At 47.4% G+C, this 14,728-nt stretch overlaps 1 pseudogene; it reads left to right on the top strand.

The window, feature by feature from the left end:
* The first annotated feature begins 3,196 nt into the window (after positions 1-3,196).
* LOC136469722 (eukaryotic translation initiation factor 3 subunit C-like) lies at positions 3,197-5,411 on the top strand (annotated as a pseudogene).
* The last annotated feature ends 9,317 nt before the right edge of the window (positions 5,412-14,728 follow it).

Genomic DNA, 14,728 nt, shown 5'->3' with positions numbered 1-14,728 from the left:
TTCCTAGAGGATGAAATGATTAGGGGGAGCACGGTAGCTCAAGAAATTGACCTTGAAGAGAAGCGGGTGTATGCACCCACTCCGATCATTCATGAGCCATTTTTCTTACTACCTGCTGTTGCTGCACCAACAGTACAAGACACTGTGGTGCCAGCACCTGTTGTTATCCTACCTGTGGCAACAATGAATGATGATGAGGAACCTGTGCCTCAGGATCCTATAGAACCTATTGCCACACATGAGGAGGAGCAACAACAGCCTCAAATAGAAAATGTGCCAAATGAGGAGGCCCCTAAAAGGTCTCAAAGAATTAGAAAATCAGCTATTTCTACTGATTATGAAGTGTACAACACTGAAGAATTTCAAATAGAGGATGATCCCACCTCATTTGAAGAAGCCATGAAAAGTGGTCATTCATCAAAGTGTCTTGAGGCCATGAAAGATGAAATGAGATCAATGAATGCAAATAAAGTTTGGGATTTGGAAATAATTCCTAAAGGAGCCAAAACAGTAGGCTATAAATAGGTCTACAAAACAAAACTTGACTCTCAAGGGAATATAGAGAGATATAAAGCCTGACTTGTGGTAAAAGGCTTTACACAAAGAGAAGGGATTGATTACAATGAGACCTTTTCTCCAGTCTCATGTAAGGATTCCTTCAGAATCATAATGGCATTAGTGTCACATTACGATTTAGAATTACATCAGATGGATGTAAAGACAGCATTTCTCAACGGAGACTTAGAAGAAAATGTTTACATGGCACAACCGAAAGGTTTTGTCATAGAAGAAAAAGAACGTTTGGGATGCCGCCTAAAAAAATCCATTTATGGATTAAAACAAGCTTCAAGACAGTGGTACTTGAAGTTTGATCAGACAATAAAGAATTTTGGGTTTAAAGATAATGTTGAGGACAATTGTGTCTACGCAAAGTTTAAGAATGGGAAGTTTATCTTCCTTGTCCTGTATGTGGATGATATCTTACTTGCTAGTAGTGATGTCAGTCTACTACTGGAAACAAAGAAGTTTTTATCCTCAAATTTTGATATGAAAGATTTTGGTGAAGCTTCATTCATTCTAGGGATCGAGATTCACCGAGATAGAAGTAAAGGGGTATTAGGACTGTCACAAAAGGCATACATAGAAAAAGTCTTAAAGAAATTCAGTATGCACAAATGTAGTCCCTCACCTGCTCCTATAGTCAAGGGCGACAGATATAGGGATTTTCAATGCCCCAGGAACCAATATGAGATCGATCAAATGAAAGTGGTTCCATATGCTTCAGCTGTCGGAAGCTTGCAATATGCTCAAGTGTGTACGCGCCCTGACTTGGCATTTGTTACCGGGTTACTTGGCAGATTCTAGAGCAATCCTGGAATAGAACACTGGAAATTGGTAAAGAAAGTCTTGCGTTATTTGCAAGGAACGAAAGGCCTCATGATGACGTATAGAAGATCTGATTCACTCTATATAGTGGGATATTCAGATTCTGATTATGCAGGAGATAATAGAAAATCCACGTCCGGATATGTGTTTACTCTCGCAGGGGGAGCTATTTCATGGAAAAGCTCAAAGCAAACCGTTACTACATCATCCACAATGTATGCCGAGTTTGTAGCATGTTATGAAGCAACGGGGCAGGTGAACTGGCTAAAGAAGTTCATACCCGGTTTGAAGGTGGTTGACGACATCAATAAACCACTAAAGTTATACTGCGATAATAATCCAGTAGTACAGTATGCTCACAACAATAGGTCAAGTGGTGCTGCCAAACACATTGACATAAAGTATTATGTTGTGAAGGATAAAGTCCGGGATCAAATGATAAGTCTTGAGCATATAAGTACCGAAAAGATGCTCGCGGATCCGCTTACAAAAGGCTTACCACCCAACGTGTTCAGAGAACATGTAGCCGGCATGGGTTTAAGGGAAAGTCTATGATTCCTGGACTATAAAGGGCCCAAAAGTTAAAGTAACTATTTTAGATCAAAGACGTGCATTGTAGCTGTTAAATCTATCGGCGATTGACAGTGACGATGAGACATGCTCTATGCATCATCTGTGAAGAAATGAGTAAGGATAAAAGGATTGAAGTTTAAAGTTTAAAGATAAAAGTAATAGTGAGATCAAGGGGGAAAATGTTAGATTGATTTCCCAGCCAATAAGCCCAACGGCCTATTGGGCCTTGGTCACGCGCCCTGATCGGGGGCGCCCAACCCTACATGGTTGGTGGGCCCCCGTCGCACTGCGCTATATATAGAGGTGGGGGCCGGCGGCTTGAGGTACGAGGTTCACCGTGAGCCGCAAGCCCCACCGACAAACCCTAGACCGATCTAAGAGGGCGCGCAGCCAGCGACGGGAAGCTCCGTTGACTTCACCGTCGTCACTACTACGCCGTCCGTCTGCACTGCATCGACGTCCGTGCAACCTCTACTCCACCCGTCGCTGCCCGTGTGCTGCCTCCATCACCGAAGCTGAGATGGCCAGCTCAACCGCGACTCCCTACGAGGGCTTAGGTTCAACACCAGCACCCCTCTCCTTCCTCCCACTCTCTGCTTGTTCTAGTTCATCATGTTCAACAGCACATCCGCCTAGATCTACCCTAGTCGATCCACAGAAACAAACAGGCATAGTTTGATGACCAGCGTAATACATCTTTGATTGATTGATATATATGGTTTTTATAATGTTGTCCTATTATAGATTTACTGAATTCCTGCTTATTTCTGGTGTTTGTGAACTGGTCACACCATCTTTTAAATTTTACACGTTATATTTTGAATTTAATATTAGTTTAGCTATTTATACATGCAACCATGCTTAAGGATATCTGTCATTCTTATATTTATCACACTATATTTATATGGCTATGTTTTCTTTTAGTAACATGATCCAATCATTTATATTCTGCTAGGTTAACGTTCTTAGAATTTGGTAGGAATTTGTTTATTTTTACTATCAGTTTATATAAAAGTCAATGGTTAAATGCTGCAAAAACCTTTGAACTCCTTGACTTGATGCACATGATAGATGTGCACATAATGTCAAAGGAAGTTGAAGAAAATAGGTGTCTTTTTTGTGTAACAGTGTATATTGATTTTTTCAACATTCTGTTAAACTACTTTAAAATTGAAGTTGCTTTGCATGTTTTGTTACCCACTTTTCATTGAGGTATATTGTAATTAGACATTTTGATTTTGTAGAGTTCAAGAGATCCAAATAGGACAAGGCTAAACAAGAATCAGCCATGCAAACATCCCGCTTTTGGTTATCACAGGTACCACATTTCTCATTTCTCACATACTATAAATTTATGCCCTACAAAAGATTACTTTTCTTGATTAATATTGGTTTCATTGCCTTTGGCCTCCTTTTCTCAATTTCAGGGAGATAGTGACTCTGACTCTGATGATGAGGAGAGTAAATCTGAGGAAATTTTTTCTGATGTTGCCCTTCCACCAACTAGGAGGGATGATGATGGCCTTAGAAAATACTTAGTCAGCTCAAGTGACAGTGATGAATTGGATACTCATCGTGTGGTGCGGCCATTGAAGGTGAAACTTAATGAGGTGATGTGGTCCACTGTTGAACAGATACGAAGTGCAATGAAGATCAATGATTGGGTTAGTCTCCAAGGTTGCTTTGAGAACCTCAACAAACAGCTAGAGAAAGTGGTTCGTGTAAGTGAGTTCAACAAGCTTCCAAATGCATACATCCTCGCTCTTATGTTGCTAGAGGACTTTCTCACCGAGTCATTGGCAAATAATAAGGAAGCCAAGAAGAAGATGAGCAGCAGCAACTCAAAGGCACTCTATTCAATGAAGCAAAATCTTAAGAGGAACAACAGGCAGCATGCTGAGCTGATACTGAAATGCAGAGAGAATCCAGAGTGTTTTAACAAGGAGGATGCAAATGACAATAGCAAGGATGATAGTGATGATGATTATGATGATATTGAAATAAATAGGTTGTCATCTAATGAGGGGAAGGATGATAATCAGGAAGGTAACCAGAAGGAAGGACCAGGGGAAAAGGAGAAGGTCGAGAAGGATAAGCTCATGGACAAGCAGTTCCCTAAAGATCCAAGTGAGATTACTTGGGAGATTGTTGATAAGAAGCTGAAGGAAATTGTAGCATCAAGAGGCAGGAAAGGCACTGGGAGGGTTGAAAGGGTAGATCAGCTCATGTTCTTGACTTGTGTGGCAAAAACACCTTCTCAGAAGCTTGAAGTTCTTTGCCATGTGATTTCAGCTCAGTTTGACATCAATCTAGCTTGCTTGGTCATATGCCAATCAATGTGTGGAAGAGCTGTGTTAACAATATTCTTCATGTGCTTGATATCCTGCAGCAACATCCTAATATTGTGATTGGCAACTTAGTTGAGCCTATGGAGGAGATTAGTAATGGTGCTGATTATGATGGAACTATCCATGTGTCAGGTGATTTGGTTGCTTTCATTGAGAGACTGGACACTGAGTATTTCAAGAGTTTGCAGTGCACTGATCCACAGACAAAAGATTTTGTTGAGAGGCTGAGGGATGAGCCGTTGTTTATGGTTGCTACACAAAATATACAGTTTTACCTTGAAAAAGTTGGGAACTTCAGGGTTGCTGCTAAGGTTGCACTGCGTCAAGTTGAACTGTTTTACTACAAACCCGAAGAAGTATATCGGGTTTTTCTGAGAATGTCGTATCCATGTATCCGTATCCGATATCCGTATCCGTGCTGCATATGATGGATGTAGCGGGCCAACTCCATTTATTGTAATTCCAGAGGTCGTGAATAGAAGACCTATTTTTCCTCCAAGTAGTAGGACTTTGATGGATGGATTGACATCTCTAATTTATAAGTATGGCGATGAAAGGACAAAAGCCAGAGCAATGCTATGTGACATATACCACCGTGCAATCTCTGATGAATTCCCAGTTGCTCGTGACTTGCTACTAATGAATAATTTGCAAGATGGAATCAAGCTTATGGACATATCTTCGCAGATCTTGTTTAACAGAGTCGTTGCACAGCTGGGTCTTTGTGCTTTCAGGGCTGGACTGATAACTGAATCCCATGATTGCATATCTGAGTTATATGCAACTGGGAGAGTTAGAGAATTGCTTGCACAGGGTGTCCGTTATGGCCGTTATCATGAGAAAACTCCTGAGCAGGTATTGATAATCCTCTCATTCTCCCCTACAAAATATACATGATGTACACTCATAGTTCACTGAAAGAAACACTTACGAGATATCTCAATATTTATTTATGCTTTTGCTATGGTCTTGTTTTTTATCTTTTTTGTTAAGTGTGCTGATTCCCTTTCTAGTGAATTAATATTGGGTAGATATGCCAAGCGAAGCATCCTATCAGTTCACTATTTATTTGTTGCAAACTCAGCCTTCCCTTCTTGGCCCTGAAACTTTTGAACTTACCAATATGACCTCAAATCCATCTTTCCTTCCTTTTTTGGCCTTACCGTCAGCTTAGCCATGCAATGGTGTTAAATGGGAGTGAAAAGTCTATTTTACCCCTGAGTGCGAAAGTAACATTAATGACAGTACAGAGTTCTTATTTCTTGTAGATGCTTGTATATAGTTTGTATATGTTTCCTTTTGAGCATTATTTTGATTTCTTTCGCACGGTTTTAGATCACATCATAATTGCACAAAATATGCACACATTGTTTCAAGCACCAAGCAAATTCCACATATAAATTAGCCCACACAAACATAACATCAATTAAACAGTAAATGGTCTTACACATAAATAAGTTTTGTTCAAACATATCTCCAATAATTGTACAAATGATCAGTCATCATAGTTGTTACAAACTGAAAATACCAGTCCAATAATAACTAATCCCAAGTTCCCAACAAACTTAACAGTCTGCATACAAATACATGTCTCCTGCACAATTCTTGAACCAACTGTTAATCAGGATGTCACTAGAACACTCTTATAAACTACAATTTATAGCAAGGAGTGTGATTACTCATGCTCGCTGCAGCTGTTTCTAGTATTCGCTACAGTAAACTGTGATGGGATAAGTCTCATGTGTTGGCTGGTCTTTGTGGGGCTGTGCTGGTCACATCGTCCTTGTGGCTGCATGGTCTGTTTTTAGGAGAGCATCTTAGACTAAAAGACAACATCTTAGACTAGAGGACAACATCTTAGAGGACAACATCTTAGCATCTAGGACAACATCTTAGACTAGCATCTTGGCATATGCTTGGCTGGCTAGCAGCCTATATATATGTATCCCCAACCCCTCAGGTTGGCATAGCATTTGGAAATAAACCAGAAAATTACCCCAACTCCTAGTGTCATCCTCTTTTGATGAGAGTAAGAATTCTGCTACTACCAAGAGTAAGAATTCAGCGACTAACAACTGGTATCAGAGCTGTACTATCCTGTAGCCTAAGCATCTCCTTTCCCAGCCGCACAACAGCCCCAGCTAGGAGCAGCAGCAGCTCCGGCCGCTCCTGCTCACTCCTCTCCCTCTGCGCAGACGAGCAACAGCTCATCTGAAGCGGCACTCTCCCCATGCAGTAGCCCCCTGGTAGCGCGTCATGTCCGTAGGGTAGTCTCAGCACTCGGTCGCCTCAAGCACGCGGCGTCGGCAGGAGGCCGAACTTGCCGCGGTAGAGGAACGTGAGCGAGCGGCGGCAGAGACCGCTGCGGTGGCGGCAAGAGCGTCGAGGCTGGCAGCGGCAGAGCTGGCAGCAGCCAGAGCGGAGGCGGAAGCAGTGGCGGCGGTGGATGCAGCGCGTGCGGCGGCAGCAGAGGTCGAGGCCCTTCGCGGCAACATCAGCAGCTCCGTTTCTGCTGACGACAGCGCCGACGCGGACCTCGAGCTGCTGGGGAGGGAGGCAGGATGAGCGCGGGCGGTGCAGTTGGCAGCCGCGCACGCCCACGAGCGCGGCGGCAGGCCCGACAGGCGCAGACGCGCCGGTGGCGCTCCTGGAGGAGGCGCGCACGGCGGTGGCGCTCTTGGAGGAGGCGCACATGGCGGCAACGCTCCTGGAGGATGCACGCATGGCGTTGGTGCTCCTGGAGGAGGCGCTCATGGCGATGGTGGTGGACGGGTCGATGGAGACCGCAGCCTTCATAGGCAGCGTGGCTCTCTCTCCCTGGATCGGTACCGTGGTTACCATGGGCTCCAGGCTGTCATCAGGGATCTCGGCCCCGGCAGTGGGTGGCCTACCCTCACCAAGACCAACTACGTCGAGTGGGCTGCGGTGATGAGGGTAAAGCTCCAGGTGCGGCACATGTGGGAGGCAGTCCAGTACGGCGACATCGACTATGACCTAGATCGACGGGCGTTGGATGCTCTTATCGCTGCAGTCCCGCTCGAGATGCAGTTCTCGCTTACCAATAAGCGGACTACCAAGGAGGCTTGGGATGCCATTGTGATAGCAGAGGTTGGGTCAGAGGTGACCCTTGCGATCCCTCCCCCAACAGCCACGGTGGAAGAGAGGAGGGAGACTAGGCTCCTTGCCTCGCCCGGCGGAGGAACACACGGCTCGCCCTCCTGGTCAGAGCTTGAGGGGTCAGGAGGAGATGTGGCTAGGCCGGAGGCAGAACATCTGCCTGTGGGCTGTGGAGTCAAAATAGTGGAGATCCCCTGCTCCAACAAGGTAGGTACTAGGGTGGAGCCGCCAGGCGTCCCACCGTCAAAGGAGTTGGAGATGGTCTGGTCATCGCACGATATTGTGATGGTTGGACCTTCCAGCGGGTTGGGGGCGACCTGCGAGCTAGTGTGGCCCTACCCCAGTGACCCAAGGAAGGCTTGGTTTGTCCTTCACAACGAGGAGGAGGTGATGCTCTAGCACTCATTGGAGGAGAGAGGACTGTTAATGGAGTTCGATCTCGCCCAAACCAAGGCGAAGCTCAAGGAGGCCTTAGAGCGGGTTGAGCTCATCCATCAGGCGGTATCAGTCGACCTACCATGCATCATAGAGGTAAGATTTCTACATTTTTAGCGTTTGTCCTTGACTCCTTGGTCTTTCACTGGTTGTTTTAGCATGTTTGCTTCTCGCTTTACAGGAGTTAGAGGCGATGTTGATCCGCATGTCCCGTTTCCTTTGGGAGGAACACGATCGGATGGAGTGGGAAGCTGCGATGTCATGGCGGGTCGATGAGCTTGAGCATCAGCTAGAATATGCCCACCGTGAGTCCCAAGACCAGGCAGCCAAGGCGACAGGAGTGCAGGCGACGAAACTGCTTGCGGCGGAACGGGTGATTGCTGCCGAGCGAGGGCTCAACGCAGTGAAGGTCCACCTAGAGGAGACCAAGGCGGTGCTCTAGAAGTCCTTGGAGGCTCTAGAGATGGAGTGGAAGGCCCAGTCAGAGGATGATCAAGAAGTGCTCACACTCTGGGGGTAGGTGCTTGGGGCAGAGGAGTCAAACGCTCGACTACTTGAGAAGGTGACCCAGCAAGAGGAAGGACTCTCCATCCTCAAAAGCACCCACCTTGGTATGTATCTGTTCCGCCTTTGGTTGATGCCATGGTTTTTTCTTTCCTTTGCTTCTGAACTTGTCGTCCTTTTTCCAGAACTGGGTGGAAAAATTGGTTCCCTAGGGTGAGAGCTAGAGATAGCCAAGGCGGCGGTCGGTCGGAGCACGAAGGCTCTAGCCAAGTCCCTTGAAGAGTGATGTGTTCTTGAGGGGGAGCTCGACCAGATTCACAATGTCGCCCAGGTGGTTGTCTCTGAGGTGTTTAGGTCAGTGCCGAGCACCAGCATGCCCGCAGTCCAACTGATGGAGGTCCTGAACAAAGTTCAGGTGCATATCTTCGACGTCATGTTCTATGGGACATTGGGGGTGCTGATCTCAGTGGCGATGCACCACCTAGATCTGGACTTCGCCGCCATCTGTAGAGGGTATGCCGACGGCTAGAGCACGGATGCCATCCATGCGCTTAGGGAGACGCATAGATGGTTGCCGAGCAAGTTTCCACACAATGGGTGATGGAGGTTCGCCGTGTGAGCATGGTCGAAGGCATGCATCAAGAAGATGTCATCCAACCTATGGATGGAGTGGAGACCGGGTTAGGAGCAAGCATCGTCTCGCCTCTGACTAAGCCGAACGTCATCCCATCGGAAGGCGAGCAACCCTTATCCTTGTTGACCAAGCTATCAGCCGATGCCACCGGGCAGCCATAGTAGAATTTAGAGTAGAAACATTCAGTATATGTAAAGGATAAGTTCATGGGGGAGCCCCCATGTGAACAATTTTTTGTATTCATGAATACTTCAGTTTCGTTTTTGTGAAGGAATCACTCGTAAGGGGAAGCTTATCCCATCCGTGTTTGTTTTCACCCTAGCAAAGCTTTATTTTTTATCCTTTCTTTTTTGCACCTGCCCATTTGACCCATAGGCTACAACCTTAAGAACCTGGGCATGGCCCATGAGGCTTAGCTGCTCGTAACTATAGGTCATGCCGGGGTGTGATCGGTCAGGAGTTTAAAACATAAGTTACGTAGGGTAAATAAATGAACAGACTACCTTTTTGTTTGGGTGAAAAAGTATTACTATATGATAGTAGAAAAGAGGGGTGGTATCGCACCCTCGTGGAGCCCCCGAGTGACCCAGGCCGAGAGTGTTCGGGTTAGGGTGCTTGTAGGAGAAAACATTGAATGAAAGAAAGCAGTAAGACCAAGTTTTAGGGGAAGAAACGACGTAACTGTTTGATGTTCCATATGTTGGTGAGAACATTGCCGTTGATGTCCTTCAGTCGGTAGGTGCCCGGTCGTATCACCTCGATCACCATATAGGTTCCTTCCCATGGTGGAAAGAGTTTATGTTTCTCCTTGGTTGATTGGGTTATTCGGAGCACGAGATCACTGACCTCAAGGATCCTCCCTCTAATTTTTCTTTCATGGTACCTGTAGAGAGTTTGTTGGTACCAAGCGGAGCGGATGACGGTCATCTCATGAGCCTCCTCGAGCAGGTCAACTATGTCCTATTGAGCCTCCATGGTTTGGTCTTGGTTGAAGGCCTTCACTCATGGGGCACCGTGGTCGAGGCTAGAGGGCAACACTGCTTCAGCTCCGTAAGCTAGGAAGAAGGGTGTGAACCCTGTGGATCAGTTCAGGGTCGTTCTCAGGCTCCAAAGGATCACTGGGACCTCTGCAACCCATTGCCTGACGTACTTATTTAGTCAGTCGAAGATGCGTGGCTTGAGTCCTTGGAGGACCATGCCATTGGCCCTCTTGACTTGACCATTAGTACGTGGATGTCTGACCAAGGCCCAGTCGATCTTGATGCCATATCCATCACAAAAGTCTAGGAACTTCTTCCCAATGAAGTTAGTTCCATGGTTAGTGATGATACAATTAGGAACACCGAAATGGTAGATGATGTCAAGGAAGAACTTGACCGCCTCTTGCGAGCAAAAGTTGGTGATGGGCTTCGCCTCTATCCACTTGGTGAATTTATCCACTGCTACAAGTAGGTGAGTGAAGCTACTCGGGCCCTTTTTGAGGGGTCCTACCATGTTGAGGCCCCAAACCGCGAATGGCTAGGTGATGGGGATGGTTTGGAGCTCCTATACCGGCAAATGAGTTTGTCGTAGAACTGGCATCCCTCATACCTGCGGATGACCTCCTCTACATCTCGCAGCACAGTGGGCTAGTAAAAACCTTGGCAAAAGGCTTTTCTGACCAGCAACCTCGAGGCCACGTGATGTCTACAGATTTTGGCATGGACCTCGAGGAGGAGTTGTTTCCCTTGGTCGGTAGGGACGCACTTCATGAGTACTCCCGACGGACATCGCTTGTAAAGTTTGTTACCGAATGTGATGAAAGTCTTGGCGCGTCGAGCGATTCATCGTGCTTTAGTCCTTTCTGTTGGGAGAATCTCCTCGAGGAGGTAGGTGAGTAGCGGTGCTCTCCAATCGTCTTGATCAAGTGCTACCACAAGGACGTTGATGGGCGACGTTGTTATGGAGGCACCGAGATCGGAGCCCTCGAGTGCTAGATTGCCATTGGGGTTTGTTTGGATCGGACCTTCCATGATGCGGGTAGATGGCTCGTGAAGGTCATTGATGAAGACCCCATCTGGAGACAGAACCTGCCTGGTAGCCAATTTTGTGAGAAAATCAGTGGCATCATTGTCGTTTCGGGGGACATGATGTAGTTCGATCCCCTAGAATTTGTCCTTGAGCTTGCGCACGTCCTGGCAGTATGCAGCCATGAGGGGGTTTTTGTAAGAGGACTCCTTCATGACTTGATCGATGACCAACTCCGAGTCACTGTGGACGTACAGTCGCATAGCGTCGAGCTCAATGGCGATGTGTAGTCCGTTGATGAGGGCCTCATATTCCACGGCGTTGTTTGAGGCCAAAAAATGGAGACGGATCACGTAGCGGAGCCTGCTCCCATATGGGGAGATTAGAACCACTCCATCCTCCGAGCCGGGTGCCATCACCGACCCATCGAAGTACATCGTCTAGTACTCATGGGTGACATCTGGGGTTGGGAGCTGGACCACCGTCCATTCAGCAACAAAGTCTATGATAAACTAAGACTTAATAGCAGTGTAGAGGATATACCTGATGTCATGGCCCATTAGCTCAAGAGCCCACTTGGAGATCCGACCCATGGAGTCATGATTGCGGATGATGTCTCCTAGTGGGAATAAAGTGACGACCATGACTTCATGGTCGGCGAAGTAGTGCAGGTGCTTCTGGGTCACCATCAGCACAGCGTATAGAAGTTTCTGCACCTAGGGGTACCGAACCTTGGCATCGGTGAGTACCTCCCTGATGAAGTATATGGGTCGTTGGACCTTAAGGTGGTGTCCCGGCTCCTCCCTTTCGATGACTAGGGCAGCGCTTACCATGTGGTTGCTTGATGCGACATAGAGGAGAAGGGGTTCTCCCCGTTTGGGAGAGACGAGGATTGGGGCCGACATCAGTGATGCTTTAAGGCTTTCCAAAGCCTACTATGCTTCCTCAGTCTAGACGAATGCGTCTGTCTTTTTGAGAAGTTTGTAGAGGGGCATCCCCCGCTCACCTAGCTAGGAGATGAATCGGCTCAGGGCGGCCACACAATCGGTGAGCCTTTGTATGCCCTTGATGTTGTGTGTAGGGCCCATGTTGGAGATGGTCATGATCTTTTAGGGTTGGCATCGATACCGTGTTCGGACACGATGTATCCAAGCAACTTTCCCTTCGGAACCCCAAAAACACACTTTTTGGGATTCAATTTGATGTTGAACCTTTGGAGGTTCATGAACATTGCGGCCAAGTTCACGATCAGGTCGTAAGCTTGAGCCGTTTTGACAACTATGTCATCAACATAGATGGTGATTGTTGGTTTTGGCCGCTCGACTTGGTCAGGCTGGTCGAGCGGGTCGATTTGGTTAGCAAAGCATTGCTACATGCACCATTGATAGGTGGTGCCAGCGTTCTTTAGACCAAAAGGCATGGTTATGTAGCAGTACGAACCATATGGGGTGATGAATAAAGTTGTGAGCTGGTCGGACTCTTTCATCGCGATCTGGTGGTAGCCTGAGTAGGCATCCAGAAAGGAGAGGATTTCACATCCCGAGGTGGAGTCGACTATCTGGTCTATGCATGGCAAAGAAAAATGGTCCTTCAGACACGCCTTGTTGAGGCCAGTATAATCAACGCACATTCTCCATTTCCCAGTCTTCTTTTTAACAAGAATAGGATTGGCAAGCCAGTTAGAGTGGTATACCTCCTTGATGAATCAAGCCGCTACGAGTTTTCACGACCTCCTCGCCTATGGCCCTGCGCCTCTTGTCATCAAAGTGACACAGTCATTGCTTGGTGGGTTTTGAGCTCGGGACGAGGCGTAATGTGTGCTCCGCAACCTCCTACGGTATGCCTGGCATGTCAAAAGGTTTCCATGCGAAGACATCACGATTGGCGCATAGAAAGTCGGTGAGCTCGCATTCCTATTTGGCCAGGAGCTCGGCCTCGATCCGCACCATCTTGGTTGGGTCGGTGGAGTCGATCCCCACTGCCTTAGTTTCCTTGAGTGGGTAGAAGGTAGTTGAGGAGGTTGGCTTATTGTAGTCCGGGACTACTGGAGTCGATGAATTTCTGAGCTAAGGGAGCTCAGATGAGTTGATGACGGCAGTGGCGAGCTCGTAATGCTCGTGGTTGCATGTGTAGGTGTGCGAAAAGGTGCTACCCACAGTGATGATGCCGTTTGGTCCCAGCATCTTTAACTTGAGGTAGGTGTAGTTGGGGATCACCATGAACTTGGTGTAGCATGGCCGCCCTAAGATGGCATGGTAGGACCCTAGGAAGTCCACCACCTCGAAGGTGAGGACCTCTGAGTGGAAGTTGGCCCAGTCACCAAACATGATGGGCAGGTCGATCTGCCCGAGCGGGTATGCCTGCGTCCTCGGGATCAAGCCATGGAAGGGAGAGCTCACTGGGCGGAGCTCCAACCGGGGGATGTTCATGGCATCGAGGGTGTCGACGTAGAGGATATTGAGGCTGCTAACTCTGTCCATCAGCACCTTGGTGAGGCGCTTCTTACGAATAATGGGGTCGACCATGAGTGGGTAGCGACCTAGTCTGACGACGTGGGAAGGATGGCCCCTCTGATCAAAAGTGACCAGAGATTCTAACCAGCTAAGGAAAGAGGGGACGGCCGTTTCAGCGATGCATGCCTCTCTATAGCGTACTTTGTGCTGGCACTTAGAGTAGATAGCATCAGATCCCCCAAAGATCATGAGGCATTCCTCAGGATCGGGAAAGCCATCCCCATCCTTGCCCACCATGCCTCCCTTCTTGGTCGCTGCCTCCTTGCCCTTTCCTTCTTTCGGTCCACCGGCCTGTCGCAGAAAGCGCTTGAGGAGTTCATAGTACTTGTAGAGGTGCTTGATGGGGTAGGCATGGTTGGTGCATGGGCTCTTCATGAGCTTGTCAAAGTGGTTGGGCTGGCCCTACTAGGGCTGCTTGCCCACACGATCGGCCATGGCATCCAAAGCGGAGTTGGCCAGTCGGCACCAATCCTTCTTGTTTTTTTGCCCCTTTGCATGGAGAGGCCCTCATCTTGGTCCTCGCGTTTAGCCTTGCCCTTGTCCTAGCCTCCACTAAGACCATTTTGACTGCCTCCTCGCTAGAGACAACATCGAGCAGGTCACGAATGGTATAGGGCTTTAGACAACTGAGCTTGTGGATCAAGGACTCACAGGTTGTCCCAAAGAGAAACGTGCTGATGACTTCCACATCGATGACATCAGGAATGGAGTTGCATCGTTTTGAGAACCTATGGATGTAATCCCACGGGGACTCGTTGGGTTGCTGCTGGTAGCTCTTGAGGTCCCAAGAATTCCTAGGACCGACATACGTCCCCTAGAAATTTCCGATGAAGATCCTCTAGAGATCCACCCAGTCGCGGATGCTGTTAGGCGGGAGGAATTTGAGCCATGCTCGAACATGTTCCCCCCACATAGATGGGGAGGTATTTGTAACACCCTAGGTGTTTGGCTTCCACTAAATTGCATGTCATTTCATAAACATATGCATCATCTATGTCATCATGCCATTGTCACTGAAACATACATATGCAACATTCGCATATTCTGTTTGTTTCATACTTGATTGCTTATGAATGGTAGTAGTGCAACATATGAATGCAACATGAATTTCTCACACCTTGAAACATGGCAATAGGGTAGTAATATGACAAATATAAAATAACAACAAGGTCATGAAACATGTGAAACATGGAATTGAAACATATGAGTGA

The sequence above is a fragment of the Miscanthus floridulus genome, chromosome 8 (assembly GCF_019320115.1).
Source record: "Miscanthus floridulus cultivar M001 chromosome 8, ASM1932011v1, whole genome shotgun sequence".
NCBI classification, from domain to species: Eukaryota; Viridiplantae; Streptophyta; class Magnoliopsida; order Poales; family Poaceae; genus Miscanthus; species Miscanthus floridulus.
Note: the sequence above shows the minus strand (reverse complement) of the source record. Positions and strands in the feature narration are given on the sequence as shown.